Raw genomic sequence first — 19,947 nt, forward strand, 5'->3', positions numbered from 1 at the left:
ACAATGAAAATTTTCCACTCTAGAAACTTTCATCTGGCAAATGCAGCTCATATACAGCTTGCTGGTAGTGACTGTATCTTCCAAGATTTTAAAATTAATGGGATGCCTGTTAACTTATCTGTAGGTCTAGCAAGAACTAAAACATCTACAAATCCAAATACAGATGCTGGTTTCTCAATATACAGAAAAATTCCTTTTCCTTCTACACACCTAATTGTATTATTTCTTAGGTATTACTAGATAATAATGTAAGTATAAGTCTTTTTTCAGCTTCATCTTTCTACAAAATTATGTGCTGAATATTTTCAATTCCAGCTGTATTGTTGAGATAGAAAATGACATTCGTAAAATACTGTGAAGCCATCAAGTAGATTTTGACGTACTATGTCTTCTTAAAACTGCAGTTTGTATGGCGATTCCTCCAGTGCGGGTATTAAATATAACTCAGGTGGCTAACATTGTTAAGCATTGTTTCATTGTCCATTTTCAATTAGATATCTGATCCTGTAACAATAGTTGCTACTCTGAGTGTGGTAGATCCAGGCCAGAGAGGAGAAAATGATAATGTCCAAATAGGTACATGCGATCTGATGTCTGAAAGCCTGTAGCAAAACAAACATCATTATTTTAAAAATAAGGGTGCATTTAAAAACTTATTTACATAAATAATATTAAAATCTTTGACTTACCTGTTATAGCTATTTATGCTAGAACAGTTTAAGAGACTGCAATTCCCACATGTCTTCCAAGCTATTCTACTAAAGGTTATTGCCTCTGAGAAGTCTGTCATTTAAAAAAGTGAAGGCCACAAATGTGACCTTTTTCTTTTTTTCATTCTCTTAACCTCACTAATGAGTAAAGGAAGTGGTGGATGACTATCATGACTGAGGACTGATCTGACAGTGCAGCTAAGATGACCTTCTAGCCAGCTACTGTCAAGAGGGGTGCCAGCCCATCCGCATGGGCTGCACCCTCATTCCCCTGATTTTCATCAACTGTCTGACTCCTTCATGCAGTGGTCTCTGAACTTTTTAATCGGGCACTCCATCATTAAAATTTTTGCACACACACCCTGGATGGATGTATATTTATTTTTAATAAATTATATACATTTACTATGTTACTAATATATTATGTACACTATAAAGCATGCACAAAAATAGAGATTAAAAAAGGATGAGATTGAGAGGAAATAAACACTTGTTTTAAAATATTTTTTTAAAATTTTTTTATTAAGAGTACAAAAAATATTTTCTTCCCAAACCTCAATGGACTTTCCTGTTCATGCATCCCACTTTGGAGACCACTGCCCTTGTGAGTCAGTTGACAGACACTTTAAGAAAACTAACCCTGCAACACAAAGTGATTGATTATTTTTTGCTGGATGAACTCTTCGAATGGGATCACTGAGAGCTCAGAGAAGCACCAGTGGGATAGGAAGGGTCACATCAGAAACAGGGAGGTCTGACCATCTCATTTGTGGCAGCTAGGTCATCAGAGCCAGAGCATCAGCCTGCACCTCACCTGACTGCAGGAATTTTGTGACCTGGCAGTTTTAGGCTCTCTTCCCATTTTCTTGTCATTTGCAAACTGTCTTTAGGTAACCCTTCTCAGGACAAATTTAACTCCCCAAATGTGGTACCCTGTGTTATGATATTGCAGCCTTAGTCCTCAAACCTTGGCATAAACATGTACTGCAGGTTTTCAGGCACTTCAAAAATTGGGATTCATATTGGGAGTGTTACAGTATATCTTTATGTTCTGAGCGCCCTAGGAAACAAAGCTGTGTATTACAGACAAGGTTTAAAAGCATAAAATTAACTTTTTCTATCAAGGTAAATATTAGGAACATCATTCCTCATTATAGGGCTAGAGTACACAGAGACTCCTTTGACTTGTTTCTGCCTTCTTTGTTTGGATCTTCCTGCAAAGAGAAGCAGATAGCTCCATATATCATCATTTAAGCCATCACTCCTCTTTTCCTTCACCCTGTACTTTTATGAGCCTTCTACCTGAGTGGCTACAGTGATCGAGGATGGAGACATCACAAGCTAATGAGCAGGACAGGACTTCTCCTCATAGCTGCACTTCTATCATGTCTCAGCATACCTCAGCTAGTGCATACACAATAGCACTTCTAGGTGTCACTACTTCTGCTGGCTTTGTTACGATGGTGCAGTCAGCAGTTTGAGCCTAGCTGGAAGCTTAGACCTACAGGAGGGCTTAGTACCCACAGCACTGGATGTTGCAATGTCTTCTGTTAGCATTGACATTACATGCCTCAAAGACATTTACAGAAAAATTCATCATGTGGAATTACGAACCACCTACGCCCCATAGGACATATTAAGCTTTCTACTAGGAAATACTGAAGACAGTGGTACTTGGAAACTTGCTGCTACAATATTCAAAATGCATAACTGCAAGAATTGTCAGTGAGATGAACTCAGACATCGTTATAAACTAAGGTAATCTGTTTAATTTGGATGGAAGTAAATTAGGAAAAAGGAACCTCTGCCTTTGTGAATTGACACTGTCCACAGCCTAATTCTGCTTCCTGACCTGTAGCAAGATATATCTGTTCTTACAGCCCTACCTACACTAAAATAATATAAACTTTCCCATGGAGACAAAACTCCAGTTTTGAGATAATGGCAAAATAGAAGTGCAAACATCTTAAAAACAGACAGACAATTTGATCTGTAAACTTAGAAATTTTCTATCTATCTGAACCCTTTTTAATGAAATTAATCTCTGTCAACTGATCTTGCTTCTTCCATTATGCAGTCAGAAAATAATGTCTTTGTTCTGATATTTCAACTTCCTGTCTCAGTTTGTCCTTTTCAGATTCATTTGTTTGGATTGAGAAAGCTATCAATCGTGCAGCTTAATCAATGTATGCTACTCCTTGCAGCTGTCAGCACCATCCGAAGTGAGTCTCATGCATATTAATGTTGTAATTTTATTAAAGCTTTTGAACAAATAATATGATACCTGGTGGGACACTGAGGAAGAGAATATAAGCCATCAGGACTAATAAGTGAGAGTGGTGTATACTACAGAATGATGGTGAAAGTCCTTTAATCATTGTCCAATTTCTGTTTCCTCAGGGAGAAACAACAGTACAAAAAAAACCCTCAAGCCCATGAGTAACTTCAGCTTCTCTTCAATAAATTATTACCAATTTGATATTTTCCTCTTTAATTGCTGATGCATCATATAAAATATTAATTACTGTTCCTGCATATTAGGCTGGACAGCTGGGGAGTCCCTTACAAACATACTGCTCTGAGATTGGGGTCATTTTGAAAAGGCATCTCTGGGCATGTGGAGAAGTTTCTCTGAACTGCTGGTAAATTTGAAAAGACAGTAGAAATTAAAGTGATTTCATTGGTTAAGTCAGCAGAGAGAGGTGGCTTGCAGGCTGCACGCTAGTATCTATGCTGCCTTCAGGTCTGTCAGCTAAAATTAATGGCTCACTGCAAACTGGAAAGAACTGTTTTCTGTGAGTTGCTAGGGGATAAAACAGCTTTGCAAAGTCACATTCTGTGCACACAGTGTTCCTCATTAACCTCTGCCTGACCTAATCATCAGCGAAAAACAAAATCCTAGTGTAGCCATCTGATGAAAGGCAGTAATATCTGATTATATCTGGGAGACTAATAGGAAGTAAGTGAGCTTGTTCTATGAACAACATATTTAACTAGATAAGACTTTGGCGGAGTAAGCCTGTTTTTCAGTGGAATTAAAGGGAACAAAATATTAATATGTGCCATACCTAAGAATAAACTATGATCCTATGATATTCACTTTATAACATGTGTTTCTTTTTTTAAAAACACAGATTTCACATACATTTTAACTTGCCTCCTTAATTTTCCACTGTCCATCAATATTAGCCATAAAGAAAAGTTTTCTTTATCTAAAGTGGTAGACATCTGAATTATCTAAATTGTTAAGACAACTCTTGTTGTCTTAATTTTTTTTTTCATTTAAATTGCTGAAAGAGAGTTTGTAAAGGGAGGAAAGAGAGGAAAAAGAGCAGAGACTTCAGATTCTTTGCCAGAAGAGAGTATATTTTGACCCTTTGCCAGGATACATGGTGCAAACTGAGTCCAAAACTGTGTTCAAAAAAGCACCACATTGTGTCTTCATTTCTTTCAGAAACTTAAACTTGGTGTTAGATTTCCTCAGATAGGAAAGGAATTGTGTTTCTCTCAAGGGACTGAAAAGAAAACATAAAGCAGACTTTAAAAAAAATTCCACAAACATTTTAGAACTAAAGATACTGCAGACTAAAGAAAAGCTTGAATAAAGCTAAAATAATCAAGATTTATTTCAAATAATAACACATGCTTAGTGAATACAGTAGAAAATACATATTGTTCACACAATATAGATTGGCATAATGATTGTTTCAAATAACACATTCTTAGCTGATGAACTAGAAAATTTATATAGTTCACAGGATATACATTGGTATAATGATGCTGTGCTACTTGTCAGCAAATTATGCCAGCCATGGTACATACAGTAACACAGTTCATTTTCCAGTGACCTCACAGACAGCTGCGAAGCAGCCATGTTTTGGCAGCCCTTGGAGCTGCTATCTTTCTCAGAAAGGATGAAGCTCCTGAGGAATGTGTGGCTTTCTCATTTTACAGTCTCCCTGGTGGAATGCTGTGGGGTCAAAATACATTTTGATTATGCTAATATTTTTCAGATTTGACCTATTGTACCTTAAGAAATAGATATCCTAAACTAAGCTTAAGGTATTCATGATTCTCTCTGGAAAAATCATGAGAATCTGATATTTAATGTACTGCATAAGGGCAATGCTTTCTTTGTATTTGTTCCACACCTTTTAACATTTCCATAAAGCATTCTTTAAGATAAACAGTGAATTACAAGACCTCTCTGATATTGTCTTAGTATGAGCTAGGGAAAGAATTTGCCACTTTCTTTATCACATTGGAAAGGAGCAAACATACTCAATGAACTTTACTTTTGTTCCCAAATTGAAATATAGGGAGCCATGTTGTTATCTACAAAGAGTGAAAGCATACCAAGTAGCAGGGTTTCTGCATGTATTGTACAGTATATGCTACATATTTCTGCTTTTATAGAATGAGTATGCTTGCCTAATGCTTTGTTAGGTCTGTTCTGGAAGGTCATGTCTTTTCTATTAGCACAGCATGTCATGAACTAGCATGGTTAGCAACCATGGGTTATAAAGTTGGAATAACATGGTAGTGTTATTCACAGTGATTCTAATCAGATCTGACAGGGACAGTGTGTGAAGTCTGTGCAGAAGGTTGTTATCTAAAAACTGCTACTCCCCAGAACATTTGCAAGGGAGTTTGCACAAATCTGGTACTCGCATTTTCCTGCTGAGCACCTGTGTTCCTTTTTGATAAAATCTGTGATGCTGGAAAACAGTTGTGGAGGCAAGTGGAACCTTGCCAGGGAAAAAGAGATCTACGTGTTTTATGACCGATATGAGTTCATGTTTCAAGCCTTTCATCCTCGTCCTTCCTTGTTTCAAAAGCCAGTGAAGAAAAGATGGTCCAGATTCATCCTGGTGCTAACTTCCAGCTTCTTACTGTCATGCCAAACTAGGAGAAATCCTTTAGCTCAGGCTGCTCTATAGAGAGAGGGCAACTTCAGGCTATCTTAAATCTGAATCGTCACTGGAAGCATCTGTGTCTCTTCATGAAATGCAGAGGGAGTAAGGTGACTAGCTGTCTAAGCCAGGAGGCTAAGTGCCCAGTTAGGAAAGAAAACTTCTGGTCTGAGAATCCACTGCTGCTGTTGTACTTCTCTAACATCCTGCTTGCTCCTCAGTGACATTGTTCTCTTCAGTCACACACTTCCCTACCGTCTGTTAGCTGTCAAAAGCAACACTATCCCTTGCAGTTTACAACAAAATAAAATTATTCAGAAACTTCAGTAACTTAATAATTTGTACAGAAAGCAGTCCTATTTCCTGTGATATGCGTGTTGCCATTAGCAGTCTCTGAATGCTGACAGAAAGAAAGCTGAGTACTAAAATGGGTATAGAAATTTGGGGATATTACATAATTCTCAGATCAGAAAATGGTAACGCCCCTTAGAAGAACCACGAACAAGAAGGATGGGTGCACTTGCAGCGTGAGTGCCATTTCGCCTTTGCTGTCAGGAGGCCCGGCTGTGTGCCACAGCCTGGGGGCTGCAGCCCCGGTGCTCAGGGCATCCCGGTGCTCAGGGCATCCCGGTCCTCAGACACCCCTCTCCATCTCCCGGACCGGCTGCCGCTCTCGATTCGCCGGGCTCCCAACACCGCTGGGCTCCGCAGAGCGGCACCGGCTCGTCCCGGACGTGAAGGGCTGCAAACAACGGTGGGAAAGTGACACCTCCCGGCCAAGGAAGAGACTTGCACAAGCCCCAAACGCTTCTTCCAGCTCGGGTGGTGTAGGGACGGTGAGGGACTAATTATTGTCTCTCCTGCAGTCTCCGTTTGCTTTTAAAATATTGATACCTAATTGCTTTCCACTGATATCGTTGAACCTCCTAATGGTGGCGATCTTAATGTTCTAACTGCTAGTATTTGGCCATTGATGGTTTAGAATGGGCTGAACTAAATAAAGGAATTCTTGAGAAGTGAAAAACACTTTTTCCAACCATTTTTTGTTTAAAAACAAACAAATAAACAAAACGCCAACCCTCCTAAGGAATATTCATTACCTAAGGGAACAGAGAGAATAATACATCTCTAGTGATGTATGGTAACAGTATCTTCATTACCTTGTCCTAATGCTATGTGGCAAGCAAGTAAGAGCTCAGTGTGACACAGACTGAACTTTTCATGCAGTTCGGGGTTTCACAGATTATGACACAGATGGCAAATTCCAGCACCCAATTTCTTTCACTTTCGTCTGAAAACAGATGAACAGGTTAGGCTGCTGAGTGTTTGAGGAATGCCAGGCTAATCTAGTTCAGATAAACTTTATATTATTCTTTCTACCTACTGAATTTGCTGGAAGCCTTTAGAAAGTCACAATAAGATTTTCTTGATTGAAATGTTACCTATCAGTATAGACATTGCTGAACAGAATTGGTGGTGAGAGCAGAGGGGTATCGAGTAACAGAGGGTTTTGTTGTTTGACTCAGCTGATATGTCGGCTCTGTACCATTAGTTCAAATGAGACTTTATGAAGCACTGTAATGGAAAAATACTACTCTCTTAAAAGTGGCCTGGCACTTAATAACTCAGTCAAGTTGGTGCTTTTCTTTAGAGTACTTGACCTGATGTGACAACAGAAAGGGGGAAAAGTAAATAGACTGGAACCTCACTTTTTCACAAGTAGGGTGGTTGGGGATATCAGTGATGAACCCCCCTCCCCCCCCAATAAAAAGAAAACTAATCAATTTTAGTAATATATTGGTAACCAAGTAACAGACCTTGAGCATGCTCCTAGTTAGATACATCAGTGCTTTGCCATTGCCCTTGATTTCAGCAAGGTGTATCTTATATACCTTTCCCCTTGGGGATTTCTAGTTATTCACCAAACCACTGTATGAAAATCTCACTCCTGCTTACAGGATTTTTTTCAAAAGCTATGTTAATACTGACTGCTTCCAGAAATCCCTTCTGCTGTATTCTTCTCAGCAATAATGTCTATCATCCGCTCTCTTTCGGTAAAACCACTGCATCACATCTCACCCTAGGCTGCATTTTTGTCTTTGGACTGTGTTTCTGTGATTCCTTCCATTCAGTGATGATGATGAGTAAGTCTTTATAATTAAGTGATATTGGGTGGTTTCAGTGAGAAATTGAGCATGTGTGCAAGTGAAATTTCATCAGCTTTTTCTTCACCATCAATAGTGTTACAGTGTTAACAATGAAGTAGTGTTTTTACTTCAGTTACCAAGTTTTGATAAACAGGATGTAGTATTTCCTTCATTGGTACTTTTCATTTAATTGTCCAGCAGTTCAAACAATTTCCTAAGAAATTCACATCAAGTGCCGTATCATGTTTCCTGACTGGCTTCACCCTGTTGAAGTAATTTCTAAGCTGTCTCACTTGGTCCTTGCAGTTTGGGAGCACACAGTTTGCCATGTACCCTCTTGCAGCATTCAGCATTGTGCTCTGGGAACTCACTTTTCAGAGGTTGGCAGTCACATGTTAGACTCATGGCTAGCAGTGGCAAGGCATGAGAAGAGAAAGACCTGGTTCTCTTTACAAGTGAATTTTTGTGTCTTTTTGACTATTGCAGAAATAGTTCTTCAGTGTCTCCAGAACAATATATTTTTTTCTGGATAAATAAATCTAAACATAGGGTACACTGGCCAGTGAAACCATTGGGTTGACAAATGAATCAGTAGAGTTACACCACCCAGCTCCAAGCCTGAATTTATCTTTTGATATCCAAGATCTAGTAAGCTACTTATGACCAAACACATGTTGTGCCAGTGCTTCGGGTGCCTTTTCTGTGATTTATTTATAATCAGATTCAAAAACCCACTTACAAGGTACATTTTCAAAGCACTGTGCAACGTGAGGTAATTTGCTTTTATGCATAATTTTATTAAAGGAAATTATAATCTTGAATTCCCATCTGTGGAGCACAAAATTATCAGAAGTTTATTTTGCTTGATTCCCTCCCACATATATAGATAATAATTTAGCTCTTTTCTGTGCTGACTGACTGACAGGAAGGTACTTAGGAAATAACACATTACAAGATGGACCACAGATCAATCTCCCCGTTGGGCCTTAAAGGTAGAAAAATGTATTTAATCTTCTGCTAAGGTTTGTGGAAGAGAGATGAAAAAGCAAGTAACAGGCTTAAATCTGCTATATTGCTTGGATTAAAAGTGTTTAGTTCTAGAAATCCCTCAAACCCTGAAAACTACCAGTGGCAAATACAGATTATTTGAAAACCTGTAAAATCCCAAAAGAAGCATGTTTGCCTTACCTATTGCCAAATATTGAATGACTTATGCTTTAAAGAATGATACATTTTACATTCAGTGTTTTCAGGGGAAGGGGAGGAATATTGATTGTATTTCTTAAATACTCATTGTATTTCTTGAGTACTCATTCTCATTACTTAGACGTCTGGGTTTTTGACTGCTGCTAGAAATTTACTGTCAATTAACTCGGATGGCAAGAAGCTTGATAGGTTTATGAGTTATATAGGAAAAAAGATTTTGTGGTGTGTTTCAGGGCAAGTGTTGGAAAGGAGGCTCAGCCTTTTAAGATGTTGGTATACTAGGTCTGGCTGGGATGCAGTTAACATCCTTCATAGCAGCTCATATAGTGCTGTGCTTCAAAATTGTGGCTAAAAGACAATTGATAACACAGCAGTATTTTGGCCATTGCTCAACAGCGCTTGCACAGCATCAAGGCTTTCTCCTTCCCACTCTGCCCCAGCAGCAAGTGAACTCGTGGTAGGCAAGACATTGGAAGGGTACCTAGCCAGGACAGCTGACCCAAACTGACCAAAGAAATACTGCATCCCATGTAGCATCCTTCTCACCAATAAAAGCTCAGAGAAAGGAGGAGGAAGAGGGGACATTCATAGTTAACAGTATTTGTGTTCCCAAGCAGCTGTTACCCATGCTGAGGCCCTGGTTCCCAGGAAGCGTTTAGACATCTGCCTGCCAAAGGCAGGTAGTGAATGAATTCCTTTTTTTGTTTTGCTTGCATGCACAGCCTTTGCTTCCCCTATTAAAGTGTCAGTCTCTTGATGCAAGAGTCTTTTTGCCTTCTATTTCCTCCCCGTCTCACAGGAGAGTGGAGTGAATGGGCAGCTGTGTGGTTATTTGACTGTTGGCCAGGGTCAAACCACCCCCACAGCTGGCTACCTACCAACATGAAAAGTGTAGACTTTGGGGGGATGTACTCCTAATACGGCCCTTCTAATGTAGGAAAGATATTTGAAGAAAAGAAAATCAATAGCATTTTAACTGTCTTCTGAAATATTTAGTGTACCACTTACGTTCATATAAAAAAACCACTAAAAGTATAAAGTGAATACAGGTGAAGAGTCATACTTACAGTAATAAAAACACTGGTGGCTTGATAATGTACATAAATAATTGCTAGATGGTATGTTTCACTGGGAAAAATTAAAAACTGGGCAAACTGTACCTCTAGTTTCTCTTGATCTCAAGAGTCTTTTAGTCCTATGTGGTGACAAACACAATCTTGAAACAAACCAATTAGTATTATGCAGTTCTTCTATAATTATTGCAGTATTAACCCCTAAGAAAAATTCAGCATGTTTCTGCTAATAGCCCTTAGCAGATCACCAGGAAAGGGTATGAGAGCATGGGAGGCTTCAGGGATACCTGCCATGATCTGAACCATCTTTGGATTAGACTGTACTTGAGACAAAGGATCTAATCAGTACTTGATACTGGCAGACTTTTCATTTGTGAATTTACATAATTACTTTTTAAGCTTGTCTAAACTTTGATATTCACAATATGCTTCAGCAGTTAGTTCTCAGTTTAATGACATCTCATGGGAAAATTACAACCTAACAATATGTACATAAACTATGTGTTGTTTTGCTTTTATAAACTTATCTGCCACTTATCTCATTTGTTATTCTTCTACAATTCTGAGAACTCCTTTTCAGATTTTTTGTTAAGAATTATCAGCAAACTTTCTCATCTCATTAAACACCCTTTTTGCTTTTATTAATATTTGAACAACGTGGATCCATCCTTACACTGTGAAAGCTGAACATTATTCATGTTTCTCTGGTTCTTGTTAAAGCAACTATAGGTCTGTAAAAGGTCTATTGATTTTTCCCCTAGTCTTTTCAGACTTGGCTGGTATGGGATCTTGTCAAAAAATTTTTGAAAGTCCAAATACACCATTTCACTCTTTCCACAAGTTTATTGATTCCTTCAAATAACTCCTAGTGTGGTGACATTGCTCCTATGCTGACTTCCTCATTGTATCATTTATACTCATGTCTGCTGATTTTATTCTTTACTGACATATCAACCAATTTACACATGAAGACCTGTCTATCACCTGAAAGATTTCTTTCCAGATGCTTTACAAACTTTAATTAATAATGAACAGGGCAGGCCCTGATCTGGAGGACAGGTTTTCCTGTATCTGCCTCTTACGTGTCTCTTCGAGACAGATGCACTCCCCAGATGCCTTACCTAGTTTATTTGTTCGTGCATTCCTGAGCTTGTCTGGTACCAGAAAGGAGAACTTTTCTAAAGGAAATGTGCTTGAATTCACTACCAATGTCAGCTTTTGCCATTCATCTACCTAGAAATTTATCAAACATCTTCCAATTTCTTTGGCACACATCTTTGCCCATGCCTGTTCTCTCAGGCTCTCCTTCTTGACATCCTGTCACTTCTGCCCCTCCGCCTGCTTATGATGTTTTAAGTCCACCTTCATTTTCCTCTCTTTTCCTGCAGGTTATGCTCTCTTGCTTGCCTTACCTATCTACTGAGACAATGGCCGGCAGCATGGCTCAGTAGTAGTGGGGTTTATTCATGCTGTGATGGATCGACATCACAGAGTATACTTCCCACACATTTTTTGGGGAGAGGCATCACTAGAAGGACAAGATAAAGGCACATCATCCAGCTTTCATAGAGGATATCTGTGATCTTGCAAAAGCATACAAAAAATCTCTCTGGATTCAAAGGAAAAGTCAAATGATCCACTGTTGTTTTGTTTGTTTTTCTGTCATTCAACATACATATTACAACCATGATCTTAAAAGAGGACATTAGGATCCAAAGATAGCTTTTTGTAATGTACCGTGTCACTGTCACCTAATGTATGGTGTAACTGTATACATAGAATGTGGCAGAAAAATTATTACCCTCATTGTCCAAGTTTGGTATCTATTTCATCAAGTAGTAAACTGTCACATCTTCTGCAGTAAAATTTTGCACAGAGGTGATTGCTGCACAGCACCTAATGCAAACATTTCCTTCTCTATAAAGCCACAGTTCTTCACTTTGTCCCCCCCATTTTCTAGGACTTTGTGTTGTACACAGGCTTTCCTTTGTATGCAGTAAGATACAGTGCCCTGAAGCAGCCCACAGATAACTTGACATAATACCTATGCTCCTGTTAAATGAACAATGAGCATGTCATCCTTTACTAGGTCTGATGTACTCCATTATCAATACAAGCCGAAAGAGCAGCTAATGTCATTCTTTCTAAAATGTGAATTAGGAGAAAGCTTGCTCTCCCTTCTCTGCATGCACTTTTGTTACTTACTACCAGTGCCAGAAAACAGCCAAGCAATGCAAAACTCTCCCAAAGGTGTGGAAGTCTGAAGGGTTACAGGAAGCAACTCAGAATATTCATTAGTTCATATGTCTGCACTGTCAATACCTGAGACTTGGTAGAAGTGAAAATCACCTGAACTGCTTTCAACCATATTATCTTATTTCCTCATGATGGTATGAGGGTGCTATAGACACTTGCAGTTCCTTCTGTCTAGCCTGACATAAGCATCAGTCAGAAAGCTAGTTTCCCCAAGTTAACTGATCTGACAGAAATGCTTTTATTTACTTCTCTGAAAGTATGCTGTGTCAAATTGCATCATATTTTCCAAGTATTGTCTGTACATACATGGATGGGAAGAGGCCAGTAGAAACTTTTACATACAATCTAATTTTTCAGAATTAGCAGTTGTATCTCCTGGGATTTCTTTCTTCAAAGCATTTTCCCAATTCTTTCTTATCACTTCCTTCCTTCATTTCTGTGTCATAGAAGTCATATGGGCACAGAGATTAGCATGGACACCTGCTGAACAGAACCACTGCACCTGAACCTCGAACAATCCCAAGTCCTGATTGTGCCATTGCATGCAATGGCTCAGCTATGTAGCAAATTGAGATTAGCTCAACAAGAGAGCCACATCACCATAAAAAAAACCCCAAGTATCAAAGAGTACCGGCATGTCCTTCTGACAGTCTTAGTGGGAGCTGAGGACAACAGTGTAGGTGCCCATCTATGAAGTAACCTAAAGGCTAACATATTTTAAAATGTTGGACATGATTATCAGCTCTTTATCCACAGAAACAGGAGAATTAAAGGGATTAAACAACAATTGTTAAACAACATGGGAAGGCTATTGCTATTTTATTTGCACTGTGGAGATGATTTCCTTCCAATCCCTTGTACATGTTTGAGCTGTCAACTTTTTTTTTTAAACAGTGTTGTTCTACATATTTTCCTTTATGGTTTTCAGAAGTATGCATACATTTAGAAGACTCTACAACCATCACCAGCAAACAATATAAATCCTCTTACTCCTTTCTTTTGGTAGAACTCCAAACTTTGCCTCCCTCTGCTATTACTCTCTTTTTTCTATATACTGCCTTTTAAATTTCTACTGCAGATTTTTTAAAAAGACAATAGAGAACTATTAGGCATTACAAACATACTGGAATAGAATTGACAGTGAAGCCATAAGTTGTCCTCCAAGTATCTTGGCTGTACATCCTACATCTGTTTAGGATGTGACTATTTATTGGTAGCAGTTAGCTTTAGTCTGATATTTTTGCCTTCTTCTGTACAAGAAATTCCAAGTGGCAGAAATACAGCTAATGGTACTCTATCCTCTTCCAAAGGTCTGCATGCTTGTCTTACCATCCTGTGCTAGTGGGAAACAGATGCTCACAAACATTCAAAACAACTGCCAAAAGAGAGCCTGAATGTACACTTGCTGCTGTGGAGTTTAATTATTTAATCTCATTTGAACTCTTCAGTCAAATAGGACAATCAGCAAGGATAAGATGTCACTTCAGACAGTAGAGACAGCATTTATACTAAGAAAATGTCACATTACATCTATTTGTGATCATAATAGAAGGCAACCTAATGAAACATCCTTACAACTCCTTTAAAAAGATAATTGAGAGGAGAAACTAGTATATATTTCAATTCCCAAGCCAAGTGCAGAGATTTGTCTTCATGGGAAGACTAACACCATTTTAAATATGTTTTGATACATTGTGCTTTATAAAAAAATTAACACTGTCTCAGATGCTGAGATTTACCCTGCCTAACTCCTGATTCTACTTAGGCTGTTACTTTCTACTAGAAGATAATCCTTCCCACCCACCCCTCTTACCCCCCATTAACAGAGGAAACAGGGAATAGGTTCTTAACTTAGATGTCCAAATTAGAAGGTATGAATCTAGGCCAGATGCAGTATGTGCATTTAGAAAGGAATTAGCTGGACATCACTTGATCTTTGGCAATTTCTACCTAGAAGATTATAGATCTGAGTAAAGACAGTTTGTACTCAAGCAAACAAACAGTTTAGGTCTAAAATAAGATCTGTGAGTATGGACAAATACAAAGAAATGAGAGAGTCCGACTGTTTCTCTCAAAGACACCAGGCATAATTTGACTCTCCACTTTATGGATTCTTCATGGCTAAATTTATTGGAATTATTTGTAAGTACAATATTATCAATTCATACTACTCATAACCACTCTCCTTGTTATTTCATATACATCAAACATACAGAGGCTATTGCATTTTCTGTATACATCTTACTGCTCAAGCAAAACAATAAAACAGTTGAGTGAGCACAGAGTATAAAATCAGAATGTAAAATAAGGCAAGCGTGATAAAAGCATTAGGCTTAGTAGTCTTTCACTAGAAAAATAGATTTTGCTGTCAAGTTTCCTTTGAAACTTTTAACAAACATATTGCAAAAGAGAAAAATGAACTTAACTACAGTAATCAAATTCCTTCTTTCAAGGCACTGTTACATAACTTTTAATGTGAATTTGGAAAAAAATCAGGAAGTCAGTTGATAGAAATATTGCCCTAGTAATGAAAAGGAACAAAAATCTTTCTTTAGTTAAATAAAAGGCTGAATGGAAAAACAAATCAGATTAAGTTTCTGTACAGAAGAAAACAGTCATTTTGACTAAGATGGAACAAACATTACAAGTTTGAAGTCTCATAAAATTCAACCACAAAAATGAACTCAGTTATCAACAGTAACTTCAAACTACTCAGTTTCAATAACAAGTCGTAAGGTTTTGAACTTGGGTTTTCTCATAAATTGTTTAATGCATTATATAGGCATGTTCTGGCATAAGAAAGTAACAAGACTGCAAAACTATTTAAAACCAGTGGAGAAAAATTTTCCAAGGGTGTAATTTCCCATTCTCTTATGAAACATATCACTTGGCTTTGTGTTTTCACCTGTGCAAGTGCTTAGCAATGGCAGATTGGTTTCAGTCACTGTACAGAACTTCCCACACAAACACTGAATGGCACAGCTAAAAAAAGTTTTCTCCTATAGATTTGCACAACCTTCCCTGTACACATCTAATTGCAAGTCATCTCAGCTCCTGATGTCTGTCCCTCAGGACCATTATGGGATACTTGCAGGTCCTTCCCATGTCCCTACAACCATTCTGAACTGGTTTCTTCCTCACTCCTTGCCCCTTATTATTTTTGGGAAGCTCCCAGCTAGAACTGCAACATGATGTGGATAATTGTGGTCAGCCTGCATGTGCTGGGTAGCGCAACACTTAAGGAACCACTCAGCTGAAAAACTTCCCCTATAGTGAGGATGCCAGTCAGTTTCTTTCTCCCTTTTATTGCTCAGCAGTCAGTGTTAAAAAGTTTTGAGAGTGAATTTAAAGCCAGAATATAAACCTTATTTTCTTTGGCTGAAAAACAGTTAGAGGCACATGGATGCTGCTTTCAGTGTTACCATCGATACTGATGGGTTTCTCCTCTCTTCCTCAGGATTGTGCATGTCAAATGACCTGTAGCTAATAACTTAATTATCTTGGCCCACTACGGGGTAATTCTTTCCATCCTAAGGAAATATTCATACAGTTCTACCTGAGCTCACAGCTTGGAAACTCTTCTAATATTTGTCAATCTTCCCTAGGAATCTGGTCTCACAGCTGCTTGTGTCTATTTTGGACCTATGGAAAGGAGGAATTTGCAGTGACCAGTTTGAAGCATTAGGAAACAACCCTTCAGGATTCTTTTGCAGACTTCAATCTTTTCCTCTAAGAAATAAGGCTTTTGTTGGTATAGAAACAACTAACATACCACCTCTTACAAGAAAAGAAAGATTTGATCTTGGAAGACAAGATCCGCTAACAAATGTAATGGTTAGACTCAACCTACACATGTAAGTCTATTACAGATTAACGTTTGTTATTAAAACTAATTTTTGGATCCTTACACTTAGCTCTAACTGCTGTTTGAAGGAATTATCTTCAGAATTGTTTTGGCTCTTATTTGGTATCTCATGGCTTGAATGAGGTAAAAATCATTGCCTAGACTTTTGGTTTTTTAAGGTTGCCAAATTTTTCTTTTAATAAAGACTATGTTTGCATAATAAGCAGATATACAATGCAACCGCAGTAGGAATGTTTTGAACATATACAACATGTTATTTCTCAAAATATACATTTCTAGATTTTCAGGGCTTCCTATGTGGTATCTGGACTAAAAAAAGTAGGGTTTATGCCTTTGAAGTTATGACTTAATTATGCCAATTATTTAATATTTATCATTTAATATTACTTATTATTCCCCTCAGTAAGGGAACCCAAGATGGTTTGAACTTAGGCAGACATATGAGGAATAAAACTGCTTACCAAGATGAAATGACTATTTGCCAACCTAAAAATAAAACACAAATCCCTGCAGATGTGACAAGAAGAATGTGCTAGAGGCAGGTGAACACAAAGCTACAGTTACAGCAGCCAATTTTACCAAACTCTAATATAGTCCTGATAGGAGGAACACATCACAGATCTAAAATCCATGCTTAGTCCAGGTTCTCCAGTTCCTGTCTGCCTTCAGTGCAGCCCTTGTTTGCCAACACCAAAAAAGCATCTATTCATGTAACTCGCCTATGTTGGCCCAGACTTCATACCACAATGTCAACATCAGATAGCAATGCTCACTGAAGATAGAAATAAGTTGTTACCATTTCTGATTAAAAGGTGGGATTTTTTTTCCAAATAGTACCTAGCCTCCTTTTTGTTGCAAAAGATATGAATTCTGCTTTATTTAGAATCTAACTCTTAGGTCTGTAAGTAAGCTTACTTTTTTACTACTGAATTTTCTACAAAAATCTATTTTCTACAAAAAATAAAATTATATGTTTCAAACAATTAATATACAGAAGTAAATCTTTTTAAACCACAAACATTTACTTGCTACAACAAAAATGCCATTATATCAATGATAAATTCATATAAAAACCTGTAAATGCATTCTGGTTTTTACAGTGCATAGAAACTCCAAGGCAAAAATATAATAAACACAGTATTCTAACAAGGGAAATCTTTATCAGTGTTCAGCCCTTACAGTCAATCACTTAATGCTTATATTTCCCATTTTTTTTATTTGGACTTTTAACTTGTAGCTGTTAAAGCTGGAAAATAAACTATGAAAACCAAAAAAGCATAGATCAGACTGGATTTTGTCCCCATCGCCAACAGAACAGCCAATGCTAGGCTTTCTGACATTTTCAAACCCATAAGAACAGTAAAATAAAAAAAAGGAAGGTAATTTAATCTATTTTATGCTTTATTTTTCTGTATTCCTTTATGTTCAAAGAGAAATGACCAGTTGAGGATATTCTATTCAGGTATTTTTTCCTTTCACTTCCCTAAGGAGTTTGCAAATGCTGCCTTTTTCCTTACATATTTGTTAAAAGAAGAAATTCTTCTAAAGACTTTAATTTTCCCTTTCTTAAAATGGAAGTTTTTCTTATTTTTCTTTTGGATTCGCAAAGGCAACCAATGCAATCAACTATTTTTCTATTAGCTGCACATTTTTCAATGCATAACGTACCAAGTGGTATACTTAAAATTATGGCAACTAGCTCTTCTAAAGCAATATCATAAGTCTTAACAGCAGCATCACACAATTTTTTGTATAAGAGAACTAGTGGTATTCATGTTGCTTTATCCTATTACCCTGAAAATTTTAGCTGCTCAAGACTGTCTGTGCTCTAAGAGGAGTTTAAGGAACAGTACAGTATGCTGCAAGAAGTAAGAGTACCAACTGGACAGGATGTATAGGAATCATATAGGTATATTTGTGAAATTTGTGTTCTGCATAAATTACAAAACTGGTTTTGCAGCTCTCAGATCCTGTAGTAATTTCTGCAAGCGTAAGGAATTATTTCAGTTATATTCTGATATGGTACTCTATCCCCTTTCCTTCCTTCTTCTACACCAAAATACCACTGAAATAGCTGATCTGTACAGTATTTAAGTATTTAGCCTATTCAGAATTACAGTATAGTACCACAGACATACGGCAGGACATCTTAAGAAAATTCATATCTTAAATATTCAGAACGTACCTACATTGCTTTCTCATTTAAATGAAGCTAAGAAAAGTTAGAATGAAGACATTTTACTGTTCAGAGCAAACTGCAGATCTGTTAATGTTTCATTTAAATCATGACAAAGATTTCCCTTTGACCATTTCTTTGGTAAAAATAGCTGTGTCACAATTGTTTCACCTGCTAGTAAATGGCATTTTCTTTGGTGGAAATACTTTTTTGATCTTGCAAGTCCAGCTTTATAACACTTAAGTAATAGGCCCATTCTGTATTACCTGTTCATTCCGTGAATGCAAGATTAGTTCCAATTTAGGACAAAATCAAACAGGTCAGTCATAAACCAACAGGAAGTCTGATCATGTAGTAAAGTGACAATGTTACAGACAGCAAAGGTCTAAATGCAGTACATCAGAATACATTATGATCTGTACAAAATGAGCAGTTTCACAGCTATTTTAAAAGCATCCTATTTCTCATATGTGTAGAGGAGTTTACTTAGAAGCATAGTGGATGTTTAAAATGCATAGTCACATACATCTTCTGCAGCTTTGTGATGACTTCCACTTCTGTTGGCTTAAATCTGCTGAATTAAAAAAGTATAAACACATTTCCTTATAACATGAATACTATTATTTTGCTGCCAAATATTTTCCCATATTTCTTTGAAAATAAACTTCACTCCAGTTTGTATTTTGCCATTTTTTTTGAATAGTTCAATTTGAAAATCTGAATCCCTAGTAATTCACTGAGTGTCATGGGCCAAAAGGACTTTACAAGAATGGTAACTTAGATCCAATATGGGATAAATCCTTGGGAACCTAAGTCACAGCCATCAACAAGTACAATAACATGCAGGAAACAGAGGAGAAAATATATTCTTGGAGAGTACTTGTTCTTGATTGTTTTCTGATATGTTACTTTCTTTATATGAACTTTACCTGACACTTCTCTTTCTGTCCTTTAAAACAAAGGGTATAGAAACAATTTTCCTTCAGGTAGATGGCTTGTGATGAGGAAAAACAGTACCAGCAGTAACATAAATGCAAAGTCACTCACACCTCTGATCGTGATATGAGAGATTGGGGTGCCAGCTGCAGAGAGGGAATAACAAGGGGAAATAGCTAGAGTGTGTAGGATTGGTCCTCAACTGACAGACCATCCTCTGACAAGCATTTCCAGCTGGCATCAGTAGTAGCAGCCTGTAATTAGACTGTGAAGAGGGCAGAGAATCAGGGAAGTTCATTATATAGCTTCCACAGGGCTACATATCCTCTGCTTGTTTATTCTACCATTAATCACTTTGGTCACCATCTATTAAGCTCTGCCTTCTTTCCTAGACTCCTATAATCCTTTGTTTCATATCTCTGGTGCTGTCACATTCCACACTTGCTATTACACTTGCATCCTTTCTCCATAAACTCACTTGACACCCAAAATACAGCCCAAAAGAGTAGGATTTTGGATATATCAGCAATTCTTATGCATCTCAGCACCTACCCTGGCATTCACAGAAATGTTACATAATCAGGAGCCCAGTTATTAAGCAGGTTAATCTGTGTCCTATTTTAAGGACTGCATGGGTGAACAGAACCATTAAATCACAATGACGA

General features: G+C 37.6%; 1 protein-coding gene across 3 annotated transcripts in view; it reads right to left on the reverse strand.

Moving 5' to 3' along the window:
• Nucleotides 1-578: 578 nt before the first annotated feature.
• The window catches only part of EMB (embigin), a 43,008-nt gene continuing 23,639 nt past the window's right edge, over nt 579-19,947 (reverse strand). The window contains exon 11 of one of the 3 annotated variants that reach the window (XM_075020528.1): nt 579-602. The gene's annotated coding sequence lies outside the window, so the exon portion shown is untranslated. Of the gene's footprint in view, nt 603-14,419; nt 18,921-19,947 lie in introns of those variants that run through there. The other 2 variants (XM_075020527.1, XM_075020526.1) reach the window with 2 other exon arrangements.

The sequence above is a fragment of the Buteo buteo genome, chromosome Z (assembly GCF_964188355.1).
Source record: "Buteo buteo chromosome Z, bButBut1.hap1.1, whole genome shotgun sequence".
NCBI classification, from domain to species: Eukaryota; Metazoa; Chordata; class Aves; order Accipitriformes; family Accipitridae; genus Buteo; species Buteo buteo.